The sequence below is a fragment of the Leopardus geoffroyi genome, chromosome D4 (genome assembly GCF_018350155.1).
Source record: "Leopardus geoffroyi isolate Oge1 chromosome D4, O.geoffroyi_Oge1_pat1.0, whole genome shotgun sequence".
NCBI classification, from domain to species: Eukaryota; Metazoa; Chordata; class Mammalia; order Carnivora; family Felidae; genus Leopardus; species Leopardus geoffroyi.
Window position 1 is genome coordinate 7,485,591 of NC_059342.1, and position 21,976 is coordinate 7,507,566.

At 44.4% G+C, this 21,976-nt stretch overlaps 1 protein-coding gene and 1 non-coding gene across 6 annotated transcripts in view; one reads left to right on the forward strand and one right to left on the reverse strand.

The window, feature by feature from the left end:
- The window catches only part of GLIS3 (GLIS family zinc finger 3), a 448,764-nt gene that overhangs the window by 167,538 nt on the left and 259,250 nt on the right, over nucleotides 1-21,976 (forward strand). The gene's annotated exons all lie outside the window — the stretch shown is intronic.
- On the reverse strand, nucleotides 18,859-18,965 carry LOC123593962. Its single transcript, XR_006710636.1, has one exon. It is a non-coding gene; the product is annotated as a U6 spliceosomal RNA (small nuclear RNA).

Genomic DNA, 21,976 nt, shown 5'->3' on the forward strand with positions numbered 1-21,976 from the left:
CCCTCCTCAAGCCCAGCGCATGCAGCCACCCCTGGGGAAGACTCTGGCAGCTTGAGTTGGGTCTGGGTCACCCTGAGCCTGCCCCACCGTGGGCCCCGGGAAGGCCAGCTTTGACCGTAACCCTGGTCCTTTGCCGTGTCCGGGAAACGGGGCCTTCACGACGGCACCGGCCAAGGAAGGAGCTGGATGAGCTGAGCAAATGATGGAGAAATCACTCTCACTGCTTTATTCCATCGAGATAGTGAATCAAAACCAAAAGCCGTGTCACTGTCACTTTTCTTGGATTCAGAATTTCGGGGGAGAAATGAATTTCGCTAGACCACGGGGTCAGGAACACAGACCCTGGTAAATCAATGGGCATTTCATTTAAAATTAAAGAGTGTCTATTGACCATTTGCAGTGTCAGTGATTTATTTTCAGGGAGGAGTTTCATAAAAGGCATTTTTAGTTGCCTGATAGTACGTTTCCTCCAAAGATTGGCTGGCTAATTACCACTGGCGAGTAATAGGGGCTGACAAAAAAAAAAAAAAAAAAAAAAAAAAGGAAGAAAGAAAGGAAAAGAAGCCCATTGTGTTCCAAAGGATTGATGCTTCCAGTTGTCTTGACAAGCTCCTGCTACACTTGTCAAACAGCTGTGCCTGGGAATGAAATTCTGAAGCTGGATTCTCACTTGGCCAAGATTAGAACAGGCTTAATTGAAGGGGGTGGGGGTGGGGGAGGGGAGCAGTATAAATCTCTAAGTACAGAGTTCGTGTATTTCTAAAATATGTTGTACTGACCATCTCTAAAATGCTTGATTTTGTTTTCTCATTTTTTACTCACATACGTATATAATATGTTGAATCTCGATTCTGTGACAAGGGTTCAATAAAAACATTGCGTTCGTACGGAAAAATTATTATAATAAGGTTATTTTATAACAGTGTTCTTTAAAGATCCTTTAGATGAATTTAAATATTTAGTTTACATTTACATTTTAGGGCAGGGTCATTCATCTGCTTAGAGGTGCGTGTCTTCTCTGCGGTCTCTGAAAGTGAGCAACTATTTCATGCCGATGTCACATTTAGGCCCCGGGATACCACAGTGAACAGATCAACCCCAAGTTCCCTGTCCCCTTGGGGCTTAGGCTCTAGAGGGGGAGGTAATATGTCATGCAGATATCTGGGGGAAGAAAGTTTCGGGCAGAGACAACAGGAAGTCCAAGGGCCATGAGGCAGGAGTATTAGCCTGACAAATTCTGGAAACATCAAGGAGCCCAGGGTGACCGGAGAGAAGTGAGCAAGTTGGAGACAGAAGACGAGGGGAGGGAAAAAAATGGGGGCTAAGTTGTTTAGGGCCTTGTTTTGAGTAGAAGGGGGAGACAGTCGGATTTGTGTTTTAATACAGTTATTGGGTGCCATATGGAGAGTGTATTGAAGTGGAACAAGAGGCAGGGACAGGAAGACCAGACTTCCAGAAGTAGGGTCATTGCAGTCGCCCTCTCTCTGGTCTTCCTGCTTATGTCCAGAGGTGGAAGTTGGGATAAGCGGTGGCATTCTGGCTATGTAGAAACAAGCTGGACGTGGCAGGATTTCCCGATGGGTTGGAAATGGAGTGTGGGAGACGGAAGGGTCAGGGAGGACCCCAGGGTTTGGCTTGCACATCTGGGAGGGTGGGAGTTACCTTGAACTGAGATGGAGGAAGTTTGGGGAGGAAGCAGAGGGTTCAGTTTCAGAGTTGGTTTTAAGGAACCTGTGATGAGCCCCCGTGGCGGGTCTGGAGGTGAGAAAAGCTTACAGTCTGGCATGATCACAGGGTCACCTGTGCGCTGACAGTACTTAAGGCTTTGAGAAGAGCTGACCAGATACAAAGCGAAGTGAGAAGTAGAGACGTGAAGACATTGATGTCTGTATGTCTGGGTTCCCCAAGGGCTGGGTGAAAGGAAAGGGGAACCCTTCTCTACCAGACAGATACCTTGTGTCCCCTTTCCCCGGCTTTGTTATGTTGTCCCGACCACCTCCCATCTGCCTGTAAGAATCTCAAGGGGCCACTGAAGAGAAAAAGACAGGATCGGAGAGTCTGCTTCAGACGGGCCTGCCTTTGGCACTCCTGTGTCTTTTCTCCAGCCTGGAAGAGAGGCAGACAGAAGGCAAGGTGGAATGTTCCAAGAGAATCTACAGATTTCTACCATCACGGTTTTATGCTTTTGAATCGGGGGAATGTTAGCGGCAGGATCTGTATATTTTCGCTCGTATAGAACTTAACAGTATGTGAGCAGACACTGAAAAATAACATTAAGTCAGTGCTGCCATTGGGATGGCATTGAGGGGACAGGAGTTGAGGAACAGACTGGGTGACTTGTTGGTCAGTGTGTGTTGAGGGGACACAGAAAGCAGTGGGTAGTATTTTTTTTTCTACCATTCCAACAGCGAGATGCTGAGGTTCTGTCTCTTAATAAATTAATTTCTCAGTGAATGTGATGGTATCTTGTGTTCCCAAATGCATCTTCTCACGTGCTTGGCTGACTTCTGCTTCGAGAACCTGCTCTAAGAAGGTCTTTATAAGTAAGTGCTGAGAAGGAGCAGTAGGAAAGACTACTGGCTGAGGTCTCTCAGGGGTTTCACTCTAGTTCACATCCTAAATGTACGCGTTGTGTGAAAGGCTCAGGGACTCTGTTCTTGGCCAGGGAAGCCCTTTGAGTCTGCGAAAATAATTTTAATTTTAAGATCATACGATTACATTTCTCTTTACTATAGAAACTGCTTAACGGGAAACCTTTTCTGTACCGTGGATTGGGTTTGTTTACTGTGAATTAGGATAAGTAGGGAACAAAACCTTACGTTTCAGCTTTTGGAAAATGTGATGATGTTAATGTCGATGGCAGTAAAACTTCACTGGCTCCAAAGGGATGCCTCTTCTGGTTTACTGAAGTGTTATGTCACGCTATATCCAGGGAAGGGACTGTTTTTTTTTTTTTTTCTCTTTACATTTAATTTTCCCTTCTGTTGCCTCCTGTCTCCCATCTTTCTGGCACCTACTCGTTTCCTTTGTTTTTTCTCTCTGTGCTGAGCTATTGAGGGTAACTGCAGAGAGAAAATGGAGATTATAACCGTGCTTAAAAGCTCTGTGTGTGCACGTTTCTATCCAATGACTGTGAAAGAAAGCATATTCAGTGCTTTACTGTTTAAGTCTGTATTTGATGGAGTTTCTGTCTGTCCCAGGGGCTGTCTTACATCGTCTAGCAAGGTGTGCTGTCCTACTCATTAGGGCAGGGCTTCACAGCCTTGCACTGTTGACATTGGGAACGGGGAGTTATTTGTGGTGGAGGGACTGTCTTGGGCACTACTGGATGTTTAGCTGCACCCCTGGCCTCTACCCACTAGATGCCAGTAGCACCCCCTCTACTCCCAATGGTGACAGAAATGTCTCCAGACATTGCTGTATATCTCCCGGGAGGGCAAAATTGTCCCTGGTTGGGAACCACTGAGTTAGGGGAACCTGAATTTATCAGCCTTATTTATACGGGCACAGGGCAGTTATTTTGAGAATACGGCCAGTGCCCGAAACACAAACACTTGGGTTAAAAAAAGCCTCAAAAACAACAGCAACAAAAACCTCATGTCACTTGGCATTGCCGAGTGAGAGCTTGTAGGAGCCTCTTCCTTCCTTCCCTGGCCTCTCCCAGGACCCTGGCCATGGCCTGGGCAACGTGTGATGCCTAGTTGATAAAGATGCAATCCTTTATGTGTCCAAAATTGTAGTAGAAAGGGCTGTAAATTTTTCCAAGTACCTAGTTGTTACTGGGATTTCCTTTTCTTAAAGAAATAGTGATATAAATGGAGGGTTAGTTCCTTGTCCTAGAAGAATGGTCGTACCTAGAATCTATCGTGTTCTGATGGGGAAGCATCTAACGCAGAAATTGAGCCTGAGGTGAGAATAATCCCTACCTATGTTTAACTTCTCACCAGTTTCAGCGCTCATGATGAAACCATGGTGTACTGAAAATATATGGAAATTTAGAGGTCTAAATTTGCACTTTCCCAGGATCTGCCCTTGAATGTTCTGCCTCTTGATTTTGGAAGTGAAACTCCTTTCACTCTTCCATTTAGAATAAGTCCCAGAAAGGGTGCACTTTTGGTACCCAAGATGGCACTAGATATAATGACTCATTAGCAGGAAAGGGAGTTCTCTTCCTCTCATGACCTGACTTTGATAAGAAGAGCCACAAGAAGCTTGAGATTTGTAGATCTTTGTCAAGGCAGCAGTGCTTGTATGATTAAACTTCTTTTGCCATCAGCTCTAATTAGTAGCAGTTTCAACAGCTTTCTGGATCTTCACCGGGAAGGCAGTAGGTATAAACATCACTTGTTGAGCCAACCTGTTCTACCCAGGAGACTTTTTGAGTCAAGAGTTGGTTTGGAGATATTTTATATGGAATGACTTGTGGCAGTGATAATAGACAATGACAAATGAAAGCCACCTCATATGGTTTCTGCAGAATGATAATTAAAAAAAAAACCACTATGTTCATGACAGAATAAAATTAAGTAGGAACAGCTGTATTTGAATATTTACTTTTGGACCCTGAGAGAAAAAGAGTTTTCATTGTTTGAGACAGACTGTAAGGAGGCTGAACTCCACCGGAGATAATAACATCTTCCATTTGTTAGGTTGAGTTTACAAAGCACTGTCCCATGCATAATCTCATTGGAGTCTCACAGTAATCCTCTGAGGTAGAAAAGGTAGTTGTGGTTTTCATTCCTATTTAAAAGCTCACATGACTTGATCTCAAGTTATACAGCCAGTAAGTACTAGATTGCAATCCAGGACCCAAGTCCATTGGACTCCTAGACCAGAGCTTTTTTTCCATCCCCCCACAGCCTTCCATGAGGTTACTGTGAGTTATGTCTACTGCACTCCATACTCTGCTATTTCCTAGGGCCCCCAATCCTAGTTCATCTTCATTAGGACCGCCATATTGCACACCTCAGGGGGCACCATTCCTTTTGCATGCCCTGTGGTCTTGTACAACTAGAGGCCCTTGGAGGAGCACCAGGCACCTGCGCCGTATAGAATTCCATCCATTGGGCAATTTCTGTTCGTGTGAGTTAAAGCTGTACAGTGATCCACTGGATGAGTAAATGGCTGTCTATGCCTGGAAGCTTTACAAGACTCGGTGTCCCAAACCCTCCCCCAATATTATACCATTTAAACACCTTATAACTCTAATTCCACTTGTGAAAATGACCACTGAAATCCTGCTAAATTAAAATAAAAAGACACCATTGATTTTATTCCTCTGGTTAAAATCAACTAATTATACCCAGAAACCTTATTTCATTTAAGATGATGTAATTTTGTCTTCTGATCTATTTTATTCTGGAAAAAGCCCATTTCACTTAATACAACATGATTCTGTATCATACTCTTACTCATGTTATCAAGAGCTATTGGAAGTGAGCTTTTAAGAAAATTACTTGTTTTTCTTAATTAGTCAGCTGTCCTTTACCTGGTTTTGTTGTAGACGTCCTTTTAAGAAGATATATACTAAAATACTGTCTCACATTTTCCAGAAGCTATCTGCCCTCATCTCATGAGCGATCTATTTTGCGGGACGAGGATGCGTGTTAGAAGATGAATTTGTGACCAGGAGAGTGTGTGGGGTAACAGGTCAGACCTGGCAGGGAGGGAGGCCAGTTCAGACGGGGGAGAAACGACCTTCCAGTGTAAACCTCCTAGGCTTGCACTGCCTCACTTGGTCCAGTTTCTCTGTTAAGAGCTCCGATTCCTGGTACGAACATACAACACAGAGAAAACTTAAGTCAGCGTTGGAATGCCACAGTCTTTCCCCTTAATACTAGTTCATACCTTTTCAAATCATTCTTCTACACTCTATGCTGTTTTATTGTGGCAACATTCAGTAGAGAAGGCGGAACGGGAAGTCCTGCTGTTTCCACTTCACAGGCTAGGAAACTGAGGCTCAGTGGAGTTGCGTGAGAGAATTACCCAAGGTGATCAGTTACGCAACAGCCTTCCTTATATTGGAAGGTGAGGGAGGAACTGAAGGGTGAAAACACATCTCAAGCAATTTAAGCTTTTTGTGGGCTGAGGTCAGGTGAAATAAAATGCAAACAGCATTTTAAAATGCAAAGTCACATGTTTCTGGGTGTGCTTAATATGTAATTCGATGTGCCCTGCAGAACAGAAACAGAGAAATTAGGGTTGGAGGGGGTGTAGAGAGTCAGGCCTCCTCTCGGGGCAGGACGTTGTTCTGGGTTGAGTCGTGTCCCCCCCAAAAAAGATACGCTGCCATCATTATCCCCAGTGGTCAGAATGTGACCTTGTTTGGAAGTAAGCCCTTTTCTGGAGGCCATCAAGTTCAAATGAGGTCATTAGGGTGGGCCCTCACTCAGTGTGACTGGTGTCCTCGTGAAAAGGGAAAAGTCAGACACAAAGACAGACATGCGTGCAAGGAAGAAGATACGAAGAGAGGGACACGGAGAAGACCCTGGGAAGACAGAGGCAGAGACCAGGTGATGCGTCTAGAAGCCACGGAGGGCCAGCGCACCTCCAGAGGCCAGGAGAGAGCACAGAGCTGGCCCCCCCAACCCTGTTCACACCCTGATTTTGGACTTTGAGCCTCCAGGGCTGGAGGACGTTGAGTTCCTGTTATTTTAAGCCGCCCCTTTGTGGTACTTTGTCACAACATCCTAATACAGACTGTGCCCCACGTCTGTCCTCGGCCACTGCCCGGGTGCACAGGTGGTGGTTTTCCTCCTTGCCGGCAGGACTGTAGCAGGTCACGCAGCGGGGTCCTGGACTTGATCTCGAAGCAATGGGCAGCCACAGTATGGAAGAGGAGAAGGAACTGATCACACTTGTGTTATAAATTCTCACTTTTGCCGCCGCGTGGAGGATGGATTTAGGAAGCACGCTGGGAGCAAGACTATGGACCAGTAAGGAGAGTTTTATACTGATCCACTTTGATACTGGAGGGACAGTGAGGGCACAACCTAAGGTGAGGAGGCATTGAACTCATCCTTCATTCCTGAGGTTTCTAGAATGTTCATCTCAGCCTCTCAGCCTGTGGGCCGGAGCAGGGTAGAGCAGATGTCTCCTGGGGGCACGTCCTGGACCGTCATGCATCAGGGCCCCAAACATACTTGGGCTGTGTATCTTCTGAGCCCATCTCTTGGGAGTTTGGGGATGATCCCATTCTGCCCTGGACACAGGCATCCCTCACTTTGAGCTCAGCAAGCACGTCCGTATCCTGTCTCCCAGCGGTACGTGAGAGCTAACTTGGAAAGACGAGTGAGCGAGCCCCTCAGGGAAATTGAATCCTGAGTTTATCTGTACTTGAATCAAGATCCCTGTAATTCTCTGTCTCAACTTTGATCATGGTCTTTTCCTAGAAGGGGAAAGTAAAAAGGTGAAGTGCGATGTTACAGAAGGGGATAAGACAGAATGTTTCAATTGGTCAGAAATTAGATGAAGTTTAGAGCCATCCTGGTAGTTTTAAGGCACAGTCGTACTATGTACAGTTGGAAGAGGGAAATGCCACAGAGACCTCAGTACATATCCAATTAATCTCTCAGGGTAATTTGCTTACTGACTTCTGCCGCCAAACCTATGAGTTGCTTTCTTCAGGCGTGAGGGTTAGTTGATGAAGCGATTTGTTCTGTTTCTGTTACACAGCGTATCGATCTTGCTGGTGGAAAATGTTAACGGTGTCCCCCGTATATCATTCAACTTCCGCTCCCCTGGTCGTTATTCCCATCCCCCACTAGTAACTCTTGTATCACAGAGGGACACCTCACTGGGGATATTCCAAGGTCAGCGAACGGCAGGGCTCTGTCTGTTGCTGCAGGATTTTAAAAGGCAGTCATTATTCACACTTGCAAGAGGGAATTAGCACGTAAGAAAGTTTTACCAAGTCTTGTAAATGGATCCGTTCCTTAGTTTCAGTGAGAAACCAAATTCCGAGAGACAGAAATTTGGTTTTTTATTTCCGCATCTCTCAACCACACCAGCCCTTCCTTCTTTAATCATCCAGTGTCCTGCTGTGGCAAAGAATCTGTGGGCTTCTCAGTGTGATACTGAGACCCTGTTTTTAAAAAGTTATGGACTTTTCCTTATACACGTGAAGCTGTAAGGATAACACAGCAAACGTCCAAAGAGGGCACTGGATCAGAGCAGGGCCCAGACATGACCCACCAGTCAGCGGACACTTAATTGTTCAGAACGTCACTTTTCTGTGGTTGCTGTTTGTGTGTTTGTTGTGTTTTGTTCCGTTTGCCTTAACTGAGTGGCAGGCCTTCCTGCTGCTTTTGAGGATGTTGCAAATCCAGGGGTTCTTGGGACATGGTCCCAATAAACTGTCCAAGCTGATGAGAATCGGGACGTAACGAAGAGACTCTTTACTGACATCGGGCAAAGTGCTTCGCATACTACAACCACAGAACGTCACATGTCCCTGGTCGTCTTTCTTCGGAAATAATTCACCCTGGCAAAACATTTGCTCCGTGAGAGCAGCATTTGCCGGTAGAGTCTTGGACATGTCGCTCTGGATTGTCCACCTAACTTCTGAAGTGTTCAGTCTGAAGTTCCAGAAGAGGGAGGGGCTGGAAGTGGTCATAGCAGATGCTACCTCTTCCCGCCCCCTTCTCACTGAAGGCCACCCAGATGACCTCGAAGAGCAAGTGACGGAAGCACCAAGTGGGTCCACCCTGCTGCCCGCAGGTGAGCCCGGAAGCCCAGGAGTTCACGGAGGCTCGTGTCTCTCCCTCTTCCCCCTTATGGGGTTGATGTCGTGTTAGTGGTATAGGTCTTCACTCAAGCAGAGGTCCACTCGCATCTTTTTCCTCTCAACCCTGGAAGAATCTTTTCCTTTTGTCTCATCACTGACAGTAGAGGCAGCCTTGGTTCCAAGTGGCCCTAGACGGCAGATTATAAGAGCGGATGCTCCCGCCCCCACAGATCGGAGATGGGCCGCTCTCCAGACCTGTGGATCCCTCTGGGAAGAAAGATTTCTGCAAGCAGACCCCTTCCTTTGGAGCAATGAGCGACTTCTTTCTAGCTTCTTCCATCCTTTGTTTCCTTTCCTTGGTCGGTTTATAAGCCGACTTACCCTCACGGCATCTCTGCCTCTTCCCTCCCCCTCCCTCCAGCCTTGTTTAGAAGGCCGGGTCAGAGCTTTGAAAATGTCGAGAAACTCAGGGAGAGAGTGGTCCCCACTGACACTACCCTCAGACGAAGGATACGCCCCTGCAATTGTGTTCAGTTATTTTTTACAGTGAACAACAATGCTAGAAATTCTCTGAGATTTAATCAGATTTGTTTCTGATTTAGTGTTTTTCTTTTCTTAAAGAGCCCCCCTCTCACTGCCCACCCACCCCAATTGTCTAAGCGTCAGGCCCCACAAAACCTGGATGGACCCCCGCTGAGCCATAAGGTGAGCTGTGAGTGCCCATTCTTTTCTAAACAAATTTTGTTTTTCTCTGGAGTTCATAATTACCTTTTTTTTTTTAAATAAAAAAGTAAACTTTATTTTTTAGAGCAATTTTAGGTCCCCCAAAAAATTGAATGGAATGTACAAAGTTCTTATGTACTCCCTGCCTCCGGCATTAATCAACTTTCTGCGCCAGAGTGGTATAATTGTTAGAATAGATGAACCGACGTGGACACATTGTAATCTCCCTAAATTCATAGTTTACATCATGGTTCACTCTTGGTGTTATACGTGCTGTGGATTTCAATAAATGTAAAGTGACACGTATCCATCAGCATAGTATCATCCAAACTGTTTCACTGCCCTAAACAGCCTGCGCTCTATTCGTCTCTCCCTCCTCCAAACCCCTGGCAAGTGCTGATCTTATTGTCTCCATAGTATCACCTTTTCCACAGTGTCATAGAGTTGGAACCATACAGAATACAGCCTTTTCACACTGGCTTCTTTCACTTAGTAATCCGCATTTAAGGTCCCTCTATGATAGCTTATTACCTTCCCTCCTTCCCTCCCTCCCTCCCTCCCTCCCTCCCTTCCTTCCTTCCTTCCTTCCTTCCTCTCCTTTTCCTTTTCTTTGAAGATTTTATTTTTTTGAAATATTTTTTAAATTTAGTTTTGAGAGGGAGACAGACCGAGCACGAGCAGAGGAGGGGCAGAGGGAGAGGGAGACACAGAATCCGAAGCAGGCTCCAGGCTCTGAGCTGTCAGCACAGATCCTGACATGGGGCTCGAACTCAAGAACCCCGAGGTCATGACCTGAACTGAAGTCGGACGCTCAACCGACTGAGCCACCCAGGTGCCCCTCTTTGAAGATTTTAAAAACAATATGGTTCTTAAGCCAGTGGAAGCATGAGAGGGAGGGGTGGGATGTAGGGAGGTCAGAATTAACACTTCGAATTAACACAACTAAACTTATATTCATGCTAGGTTGGACTTCGTGTCTCAGTATCTACACTTCCGCCTTATTCCAGTGGCAATGATTTTAACCCCTGCGTTGTTCCCACAGGGGCAAGTACCCTTTGTAGCCAGATACCCTTGGGTATAAATCTCAGTTATGCCACAGGCCAGCAGCACGCCTCATTGTATTCCTCCGTAAAATGAGGACAGTCTTGGGAGAACCAAAAGACATAATGCATGTAAAGCCCTCAGCACTTCATATAGGCTCTATGAACAACAGATTGTTTCCACCTGAGTCATGTTAGAATTTTTCCACAGCCCACAGCAAGGCATTTTTTCCCCTCAACTTTCGCCAATTTATAATATCTAGGCAATATTTTCCTTAAAAAAAAAAAAAAAAAAAAACTTTTTGACCACCTTCACCTGTTTCTTCCGCCCCTGCCTCCAGCCTCTGGCAACCACCGGTCTGCTCTCTGTATCCATGAGGTTATTATTTGTTGTTGTTGTTTAAGATTCTACACATGAGTGATCATACAGTATTGTTTTTCTCTGTCTCACTTAGTTCACCTAACATAATGCTGTCAAGGACCATCCATGTTGTAAATGACAAGATTTCATTCTTTTTTATGAAAAAATAATATTCCGGTGTGTGTGTGTGTGTGTGTGTGTGTGTGTGTGTGTGTGTGTGTGTGTGTGTGATGATTTCTTTATCCATTCATCTGTCCATGAACACTTAGGTTATTTCCGTATCGTGGTTATTATAAATAAAGTCACAGTGAACATGGGGGGAGGTGCATATATTTTCTTTGAGTTAGTGTGTTTTTGTTTTCTCCAGATAAATACCCAGAATTGGAATTACTGGATTGTATAGTAATTCTATTTTTAATTTTTTGAGGAGCTTCCATAGTGTTCTCTGCAGTCGCCTCACCAGTGACCGTCCCACCAGCAGTGCGCGAGGGTTCGCTTTTCTCCACGTCCTTCCCAAGATTTGGCATTTCTTGTCATTTTGAGACTAGCCATTCTGACAGGTGTGAGGTGGTACCTTATTGTGGTTTCGATGTGCGTTTCCCTGGGGGTGGGTGATGCTGAGCGTCTTTTACATGTCTCGTGGCCATTTGTGTGTCTTCTTTGGAAACCACCCTTTTTTAAACTGCCCTTTTTAAAATTGGATTGGTATGGGGTGTTTTTGGGGGTTGAGTAGTATGCATTCTTCATATATTTTGGATATTAATTCTGTATTGGATACATCATTTGCAAGTATTTTCTTCCATTCAGTAAATGACTTTTTTACTTTGTTGATGGTTTCCTTTGCTGTGCAGAAGGTTTTTGTTGTTGATGTTGTTGTTTTGTTTTGTTTTGTTTTTTGGTTTGATGTAGTCCCACTTGTTTTATTGCTTTCACTTTTGATGTCAGATTGAGAAAAAACTCATCTCCAAGACCTGTGTCAGGGAGCTTGTTGCCTACGTTTTCTTCCAGGAGTGTTACGATTCCAGGTTTTATGTTCATCTTTAATTTTTAGTTTAGTTCTTCAGCCACTGGATGGATTTGACTACATTAAGTAAGGGCTGAACCCCCTTACCCCTAAGCCTGCTTTTTAAAAATTATAAATGGTGACCAAGTTAAAGAAAGGACCATTGAGAACTTAGAGTTCTGGAGTTATTCATAGGATGAATGTGTGTTACTTTTTTTTTTTTTTTTTTTTTTTTTTGGTATGAGTTAACAATACAAATGACCTTTTACTTGGAACTATTCCTGGACTAGGTGTAGGAGTGATTCAGTCTATGTCTTTGTAACACAACCGATGGGCAACAAAAAAAAAAAAAAAGAGAGAGAAAAGAAAACCACCATATTTACCTTAGTATAAATAGAGTCAATTAACAACAGGTCATCTGGTTATTTTAGCACTAGGTAGAAACGTAGATTTTAAGTCATTTATGGTGATTCAGAGAAGTTTTTATTTTTATCTATTTAGTCCTTTGGTGAACAAACTTATCTTTATTCTTTCTCTTTATTTTCCCGTAGAAATGTATTTCTCTCTTTGGTTTGCATTCACATGCATTCCCTGGTTTGACAAAATCAGTGATGGCAACTTTTTTCTTTAAGTTTGGGTTACCAGGTATAGAGGAAATACAGCAAAGAGCAAAGAACCCAGGTTTGGGGTAAAATCCGGTTCGGTCTAATTCCTTGCCCTTTCTCTTGGTGGCTCTGGAATCCAGAAAATCACTAACTCCTCCAAGTTTCAGTTTCTCAAACTGTAAAAAGGAAGATAATAATACTTACCTTATGAAGTTGTTGGCGGGGTTTAGAGAAGTCCACTTGACCCTTGACCAACACGGGTGTGAACTGTATGGTTCCACTTATATGCAGATTTTTTATAGTACAGGACTGTACATGTAGTTTCTCTTATGATTTTCTTAACACCATTTCCTTTTCTCCAGCTCACTTTATTATAAGAAGATAGCTTATAACATATAATTTACAAAGTATGTTATTGACTACTTATATCGCCAGTAAGACTTACAATCCATAGTAGACTATTGGTAAAGTTTCGGTGGAATCAAAAACTATACATGGATTTTCAACCGATTGGGGTTGTCACCTCTAGGCCCTGCATTGTTCAAGGTCAACTGTAACCAACAGCTACGACGCCAGTCAGTTATTTGGAATCCGTTTCTTAAATGTTTCCTTTTTTCTTTTGTGTGGCTGGATTGAGGTTCAGCTCAGTTTAGTTGCAGTATAAATGGATCATTAAAAGTGAAGCAAATTTATAGCTAGCTCACATTTGCCATTCACAGGCGAAAGAAATCAGAAGAGTGAAGTGTCTTCTTCAAGAGGATAGTTTGTTGGCAGAAGAGGGATTAGAACTCCTGTGTCCCCCTTTCTCAAATGCATACCTTTCCTCTTGTGGTATGACCTGGCCCGTGATCCAGTAAGCTTTGCTCTTGAATTCTGTAAAATGTGGCAGCCACCTAAACGAACGGTCACCAAAGGGACCAGCAAATATGAGCTCTGTCTACATGGACTTCATGTTTGTTGTAACATAGCTTGTGAATTCATATAAGCTTATGCTGCGTATAATTTGTTTGTCCTTTGGTTATCAGGAAACCCTTTCATTAAATCTCGCCTGAAATTTAGAAGTACTCGCCATTTGGATGTCTTTTTCAGGTAGCATGAGGTGGCGCCCAGTTGTAAGATTTGTGTCCAGGGAATGGCTTGTCTGAAGGGTGTGTGCATTTCAAATCGGGCAAATGTTGGCAGATTTCACCTCCACAGGCGGTTGTACAGACGGGCACTCTCACTAGCGGTACATGGGAGTGCCCGTTGCTCCCACACCTTACGAACACAGTATTTGTTAATGTGGTAGCTGAGAAATGTTCATCCTTTCAAGAATTCAGTGACCCATTTTGATTTTCTCCCTTGTTCCTCAGCCCCTCTGTCCTCCCTACCATGTTCATTCCCCATCTCTGTATGCCCACTTTTGGTGTTTTGGGTTGAGATTTTGGGTTGCTTAAAGTCTCGTATTGGGAGACATCCATTGAAAAGGAGATCTAGAGGGACCAGAAGTTGAGACACTGACAGGAAGTTGAATTCAAACAGGCTGAGAAAAGCAAGGAATCACTCCCAAGAATTAGTCAATAGTACAACACTGATTCAACACACAGTTGACCTAAAATTCCTAGGTTTTTGGAGTAGGATTTTATGAGATGAAGCCTTAGGGATACTGATGAATTGACAAGGCCTTCTGGTCACCTTGTCCAGTAGTGGAATATGTCTTTGACCTCAAATAGCCTAAAGGTCAACTGGAGGCTGTTTAGGCTACCAAGTCCCGTGCACCCTCCGAAGTCTGGAGAAGTTGTAGATGGACAGATTGGCCTCACCACTGGGTGAGGAGGGAAGTTGAAGATACCTTGGCCTTGAGTAAGCTTCCTCAGAGACCCAAATTGAGTCTTCTGATTATTTACATCCCTCATGTTACCACGGAAGGCCAAGCCTATAATAAGCATTTGTTCCTTGTCAGTTTAAAACTTGCTGTAAACTAAGTGACTTTGGATTTGGGGCCAAAACCCTGGGTTCCTTTTTGAATCTTGAGGCCACTCTTGTGTTCCGACTTTGGCTGGAAAACCCCTGCCAGCCCTGCAGAGGGAACGCTGAGTCTGCCCTCCTCTGCCCTCCACATGCCTTTGTCCTCCCTTTGTGCGCACTTTGCAAGAACTGTCCCTGCTCATTGAAAACAGGCGGGTCAAGGTCATTGACTCTTTTCAGTATTTTTCCAGCAGGAACATTCATTCACTGTTTCAACATTTTTTAAGGCAGCACAGCACAGTGATTAAGTACATGGGGCCCAGAGCCAGACTGCCTGGGTTTAAATCATGACTCTGCCACTCAGCTATGTTGCTTCCATACTCTGTGCCTCAGTTTTCTCATCTGTAAATGAGGCTAATTAAATACACATACAGTACACATGTGTACCTATGTGGGTGTGGATGCATGTAGCTTATCAAAATGCCTACCTTACAATAAGTTATCTGTATGCTTATTATCATAAATCGTTTCTTAAAAAAATTTCAGACACTCTAAGGTTAAGTGGAAAAAATGCTTACTATGTACAACTCTTGCAAACACTTCACACATATTACCTACACTCACGATAACTCCATAGATGCCATCATCCCCTTTTCACGCATGGAAGCTAAGACCCAGAGATCTTAAATAAACTGTTCAAGGAACTCAGACTTCAGAGCTTGTGGTTATAACTGCTGTGCATGAAACTTGTCTTCCCAGAAAGTATAATATATTGACTCTAGCAGGCTGGCAGTGGTGACATTGGTGGTCCCGGCAATGTCAGTGACAGTAATAACCCCAGCTGAGCGGTGAGAGGGCACAGTGTATGCCAGGTGTCATTGCCTACTGCTCCCTGTGCCTTGTGAGGGAGGCAGTATTACAGTCCCTACAGATGCAGAAGCCGAGAAACACTGCTACTGTGGCAGCTGTCATGGGACTGAGCCACAGTTTGAGTGTAAACTTGCCGGATTCCAGTGTCCTTGGCCTGAAAACCATCCTGAATGCCTCCAGCCTGATTTCCATGTCCTAGACCAGGCAGCCAGAGTGCATCAGGCAGGACAGACTTGTGCGTTCAGTGAACTTGGAAGGTTTCTTCCTGCCTTCTGCTGTTAGGTCTCTCTCACCTGACTCTCTTTTTTTTTTTTTTTTTTTTTTTTTTTTTCTTAAAGTCCCAAAGAAGGTTAAAATACAAGTTCTCCTGGGACACACCACAGCAACTGTAATAAAGTCCTATTTTGTTTTGTTTTTGTTGAGTGTGGGTCAGTTTAATAATCCTCAACATGAATGAATTTAAAGGGTTTTCTTAAACTCATATCAAATATTGATTAAGCCTGGATCACAATTTTGGATCTGGTGGGGGTTTAGGCAGGAAACCAGCAGTAAGGAGAAGTGCATTGTTTTCCAGAAGAGGGCGAGGGCCCTGGGCCTCTGCAGAAGGGTGGCAATGGCACAGATGGTCTGCATGACAGCTCCACCTGATGCGTGTTTCTGGAAGAAGTGCCATGGCCCAGGTGGTGTGGGAATGGGAAGTACGAATCCTGAAGTCCCCCGGAGCCCAGACAGGGCCACGCTCACTGACGCAGGGCACACGAGACCAGACAAAGAGCAGCGTCCTTGGACGTCACACCCCTCATGCCAAGGACATGACACATAAGGGGAGGTGCCATTTTGTCTGACTAAGAAGAAATACTCTTCTTTGTGGTCACAGGGAAGTGTGGATTTTTCCCTCTTCACTACCTTGTTAGTGAAGACACATGAGAGTTTAATGTTTTACGTGTTTAATATTTTTATGTTTCGGCAGTATTCTTCCTCAGTAATTCCCCAATAATTTTGAAATAGTAATCTGTTTTCCTTTCCCCTTTAGTCATATATTGTTTGAATTCTTAAAGCTATATATGTAAGCATGTAGTTGTATATTATCTTTAACGTAAAAACACATACACATATGCATGTAATTTGTTGTCTCTCAAAACTCTTATGAAGGGAAAAATATTATTCTCTATACAAGATTAGACTTTTCAGACATCTTTACTTTTAATTTTTGAGATATATTTATGATGCTGAGAGTTGTTTCATAGGTGGCATCTGTCCCCATGGTATAATGGAGTGATGCATCCCCAATAACTTGAGCTTCAGCAGCCACACTGCAGTGTGACAGACATGAATACTTGGGTTAAGAAACATGAAAAACTAGCCCAGATCAAAATCTCTGGGAGCAGCCCATAAAAATAAAAGTAGCAAACACTTAGATTTTGTTTAAAGGAAGTTGTGGGGGATAGCCTTAACATCAGATTTTCTTTTCCTCTTAACATGGACATATGGATATGGATGTTTTTGTCAGAATTAAGTCATTAGTAAACTCCTTCTGAAGACTGGTCTATTTCATTTTCTTAGGAATGAAGATGGGTCTTTCAGGGTGAGGCCCTTTGAATTGGCAGGCTCTGTAGGATTTGGCTATAAAGTATTTGGGCTTTTTGAAATGGAATACTGTATGTCTCTTTTGGCTATGGCCTTAAAGACGTATGACTTTATAAATATTGTGAAATTTTATTGGAATTTTTTTTTTTACATCGTAGTAAAAGGCACTGCAGTTTTCAAGGAACATGATACTAGATTGTGAGATCCTTGAGGGAAAGAAGAAGCCTTATTTATCTCTTTTCTCCTTGCTTTGGAAACAAACCCTATATATAGTTGGTACGCAGTAAATATTTACTGTGGTGAATTCAATCTAAAATTGTTTCACCCATCCCCCCACCCACCTCCCCTCTGGTAACCACCAGTTTGTTCTCTATATTTAAGAGTCTATTTTTTGTTCGTCTCTATTTTTCTTTGTTCATTTGCTTTGTTTCTTAAATTCCATGTATAAGTGAAATCATATGGTATTTGTTTCTCTCCGACTGGCTTACTTCACTTAGAAGTAAGTCCATTGATGGACACCTGGGTTGCTTCCATATCTTGGCTATTGTAAATAATGCTTCAATAAACATAGAGGACCATAGATCTTCTCAAATTAGTGTTTTCATATTCTTTCGGTAAATAACTAGTAGTATAATTATGGATCATATGGTAGTTCTATTTTTAATTTTTTTGAAGAACCCTCACACTGTTCACCAGTTTCATTCCCATCAACAGTGTGCAAGGGTTCCTTTCTCTGCACATCTTCACCAAAAGTTCTTGTTTCTTGTGTGTGTGTGTGTGTGTGTGTGTGTGTGTGTGTGTGTTTAATTTTAGCTATTCTGACTGGTGTGAGGTGGTATCTCATCATGGCCTTGAATTTCCCTGATGATGAGTGATGTTGAGCATGTTTTCATGTATCTGTTGGCCATCTGGATGTCTTCTTTGGGGAAATGTCTGTTCTTGTCTTTTGCCTATTTTTTAATTGGATTTTTGGGGTTTTTTTTGGAAATGGAGTTGTGTAATTTCTTTATAGTTTTTGATATGGATTCCTTATCAGATATATCATTTGCAAATATCTTTCCCACTCAGTAGGTTGTCTTTTTGTTTTGTTGTTTGTTTCCTTTGCCATGTGTCCTATGAACTTTTAATATCCTTTCAAATTTGGTATAAGAGACAGACGCCATATTGAATCACTTCAGGACATGCTTAGGTCAGGAAAAGTAAGGGAGAATTACGCTTCTCTTCTGTTGACCTTACTTGTTTCTCACTTCAGTGAGTACTAATTGAGAACATTTCCTTTTCTTACCTTTCTCTTCCCTTTATTTAGCTAACCGAGTCACCAACAATTTATTTAGCATATGTCTTATATGATTGATTGGGCTAAGCTGCGGGACTACAGAGGTAAATAAAATCTAATACTCGCTTCCCAAAGAAGACAGGTCAATAAAGTCATTGTTCTAAGTGACCTGAGAAGGAGTTATCTGTATGTCACTAACCTCTCTTTTATTATCTTCTCTTTCCCATATTCATTTGTCTTTCTCCCTTTGAGAGGTAGAATGCTCCTAGGGCGCGTGGGGAGAGAGGACAAAGCCAGATCCACAAGGCTGTGCTCAGACGTGGTCTAGCTAGTCGGCTGTGTTTTGTGCGGCATCAACTAGTAGAGTTGACTAGAGAGCAAATGAGTGGCGGAGTCTTTGTGCAAGTGACCTGAGGTTCATTGGGTTGATTATATAGCTGTCACTGACCACGATACAGGATGGACAGTGGTAAAAAGGGATAGGCAGAGCTGGATCAATCTCTGGGTGTGTTCAGGGGCCAGAGAGAACCATTATGTGGGGTGGGGGAGAGGGAGGAAGAAAGGGGAGGAAATGGTGAGGCTTGGGCTGCGTGACGGGCTGGGGCGCTGGTAATCTGTTGTCTCACGTAAGCACGCGGATACCGCGTATTTCTGTGTTTGGCGTTCGGTACACATTCATCTCACTTAGTTGAATCCTGTGTTGTTGTATTTTTTTTTTCTTAAATTTCCTATTGTTTTCTAACTTTTCCGTGTCACCCTCGTGCAGGAGCCATGCTGATCTTCTGCGTATCGTTCCAGTGTTAGTGGATGTGCTGTGGAAGCGAGCACTGCTTTCTGACTTCTAATGTGATTGTCGATATGACTGTCCCTTCGGCTTTGTGAGGATGGAGTGTACATCCTGTGTGTTTTGTTCTTTTTCACAGCAGGCGGCTTTCAGACTGCTTCCCAGGCACTAAAGGATTTAGTTGGACTGTTTTCCCCAGGGGAGTTAGGTTTCGATCTATCTGGAAATTGCTGATTGTTGTCCTATTTTGTTTATAAGGATATCATCTCGGAGCCCCTTTTCCTTTTTCCCTCTTTCATCTCAGAACTTTTTCTCATCCCCCGAGCAGTGGTTCTGGATGGTTGTGGCTGTGTGTGTATTCAAGGCTCTCACATAAAAGGATAATACTTGTTTTGCTAGCGTAAGTGGAGAAGGAATAATATATATCAATCCATGACCTAAATAAGGAATGACAAAATAAGATACGTTTCTATAGCTATTCTAGCTCTATATTCAGTGTGACCATAGTAAACCTAATATTTATTGCTGTTACCTATTAGCAATATTTTAGCCTTTTTTTTTTCCTTGCTGTGGCTTAACACGGATTATTAGCTGCAAACTAATACCATTATTGCTTTTCTTTCAAATTTGCAACTATGCCGTATTTTCTTTTAAAATTTTTTAATGCTTATTTTTTTTTTTTGAGAGAGAGAGAGAGAGAGAGAGACAGCCCACGAGTGGAGGAGGGGCAGAGAGAGAGGGAGACAGAGAATCTGAAGCAGGCTCTAGGCTCTGAGCTGTCAGCACAGAGCCCAACATGGGGCTCGAACTCACGAGCTGTGAGATCATGACCTGAGCCAAAGTCAAATGCTCAACGCACCCCAGGTGCCCCAAACTTTGCTGTGTTTTCAACTCAACAGTTGCAAGTTGATGGCCAAGTGTGTGCAGAGCATTACACTAGAAGCTGGTAGAGGCCGTGAGGGGAGGAGTGGAGGGTCTCTGCCTTCCAGGGGCTCATGATCCAGGAGAGGGGACGTGTCCATAAATCATTCTGTTATCAGGCAGCACAGAACTCAGCAACTGAACAACATCACGGCTCTGTGGGCATGGGTGGGCAAATAGAAAATCTATACAGAAGTTACCCCACGTTCATGAATTTCTTTGGTTAGTGGAGTTGTTCCATGGTGCCTAAAAGCCTCCTTGTGCACAGTGCTGGGCACATACTGTAACACCTCCTCTGAGTGTGTTGGAAAATAGTACACATGTGGTAAAAAGTCCAAAACTCATTAAAGGGATATGCAGTGGAAAGTAAGTCTGTCTCTTAACACGTTCCGTCATTTTTTTTCTCTCTAGAGACACCCACTTTTCACAATTTCCTGTGTGTGATTAATTGCTGAAGATGTGTTGCTGATAGATTCTTTCGAAATTTCATTGACTTCAACCCAGTGTATTAAACATTGTCAAATGTGCCAGGTGCTGTGTTAAGTACTGGGAACACCAAGACTAGGATTTTGATCTGTGAGAGTTCACAGTCTGGTACACGTGAAGATATAACTTAGTCTATAACATGTTCTGTGGTATAATGGAGATACGGGCTAAGTGTTCTGATAACCCAGGGACCGGGCGAATGACTCCCCACTCTCGGGTGGGGCTGGGGCCGCTTCACAGAGACCATGAAACTCGGGGATGTGGGGACTGGGGGATAGGTAAGTAAATCTTTGGCCCAAAGAACCATATGCTCAAAGAAAGAGAAGGCTGGAAATCTGTGTTGAGTGTGTCAGTAGGGGTAGGGTGTAGGATATGTGCAGCGGCAGATAACATCGGGAGGTTGAGGCCAAATTATCAAGAACACCGAATTTCTCATCCTGCAAAATTTGGACATCAATCATCCCATGTAAGGGTGAAGGGAAGAGGTTGAAGGAGTTGGGAGGGAGGTGAGGCGTATCTGTCTTCAGAAGGATGTTCCGCTTCTTGATGTGTGGAACGACAGGGGAGGATGTACAGGTGTGGGGATCAGTTAGGTTATAACCCTGGCTGTCACCTGGACAGGATGAAATGAGAAGGTGGCAGTGGGAATGACGAGGAAACGCGCCTGAGAGATCCCGCAGAGGGACACGTGACGCGCTCTGATGATGACAGGAAGGGATCAGGCACGCTCCTGTTTCAGGATTCGTGCACCTGCTAAGAGGAAGTCAGAGACGAGTGAGCTAGACACAGTCTTTGTGCCGAAGGAGCCTGCCGTCTAGTGAGAAACCACACTCTCATGGTGCAGAAGTAAGAGACGAGAAGAAAAGGCAACCATGAGAAGACAGCAAGACTTGAGCGGTGGACGTATAAAAAGCCATCAGCGATAGAGGAAAAGTGATCGATCATACAGGCGGATGGGACACGGTCTAGAATAGGGCCGCGGCGGGAGTCTGAGCAGGGAGAAAGTGCCTCTTAGCGTCTGACCACTGCTGCGAGAAGTCGAGTGGAGACGCAGAGAGAGCGGCTGAGTTGACATCCATAACATTGTTTTAAGTTTGTTTATTTAGAGACAGAGTGCAAGTGGGGAAGGGGCAGAGAGAGAGAGGGCAGAGAGAGAGAATCCCAGGCAGGCTCCGCACTGTCGGCTCAGAGCCTGACGCAGGGCTCGAACTCATGAACTGTGAGATCATGACTTGAGCGGAAACCGGCAGGTGGATGCTTAACCGGCTGAGCCCCCCAGGCACGCCCCCCAGGCGCCCGAAGGACGTGGTGACTTGTAGGGGCACACATGACCCGTGTCGCGGGGCAAGAAAGGCCCAAGTGGGAGGCCTTGCAGGGAGCGGGGGTGGGGGGGCTGTGGAGGGGTGGGGGCGGGGGTGAAGCGCCTGGCTCCATTGGCCTTGACGCGGGCAGCCCGGACAGAGGATGGGCCGGGGTGGGGGGGCTCTCCTGCCCCTGCCGTCTCCTCAGTCGAGGAAGCCGGTGATGGAGGCGGGGAGAGGGAGAAGATTCTTCAGAGCCCCCCACCCCGGGGCGTCCGTGCCTGGCCCCGAACCCGGGCCGTGCCTGCCCGCTGTGCCTTCACAGGCGAGCCGTTTTGTTTGCTCCG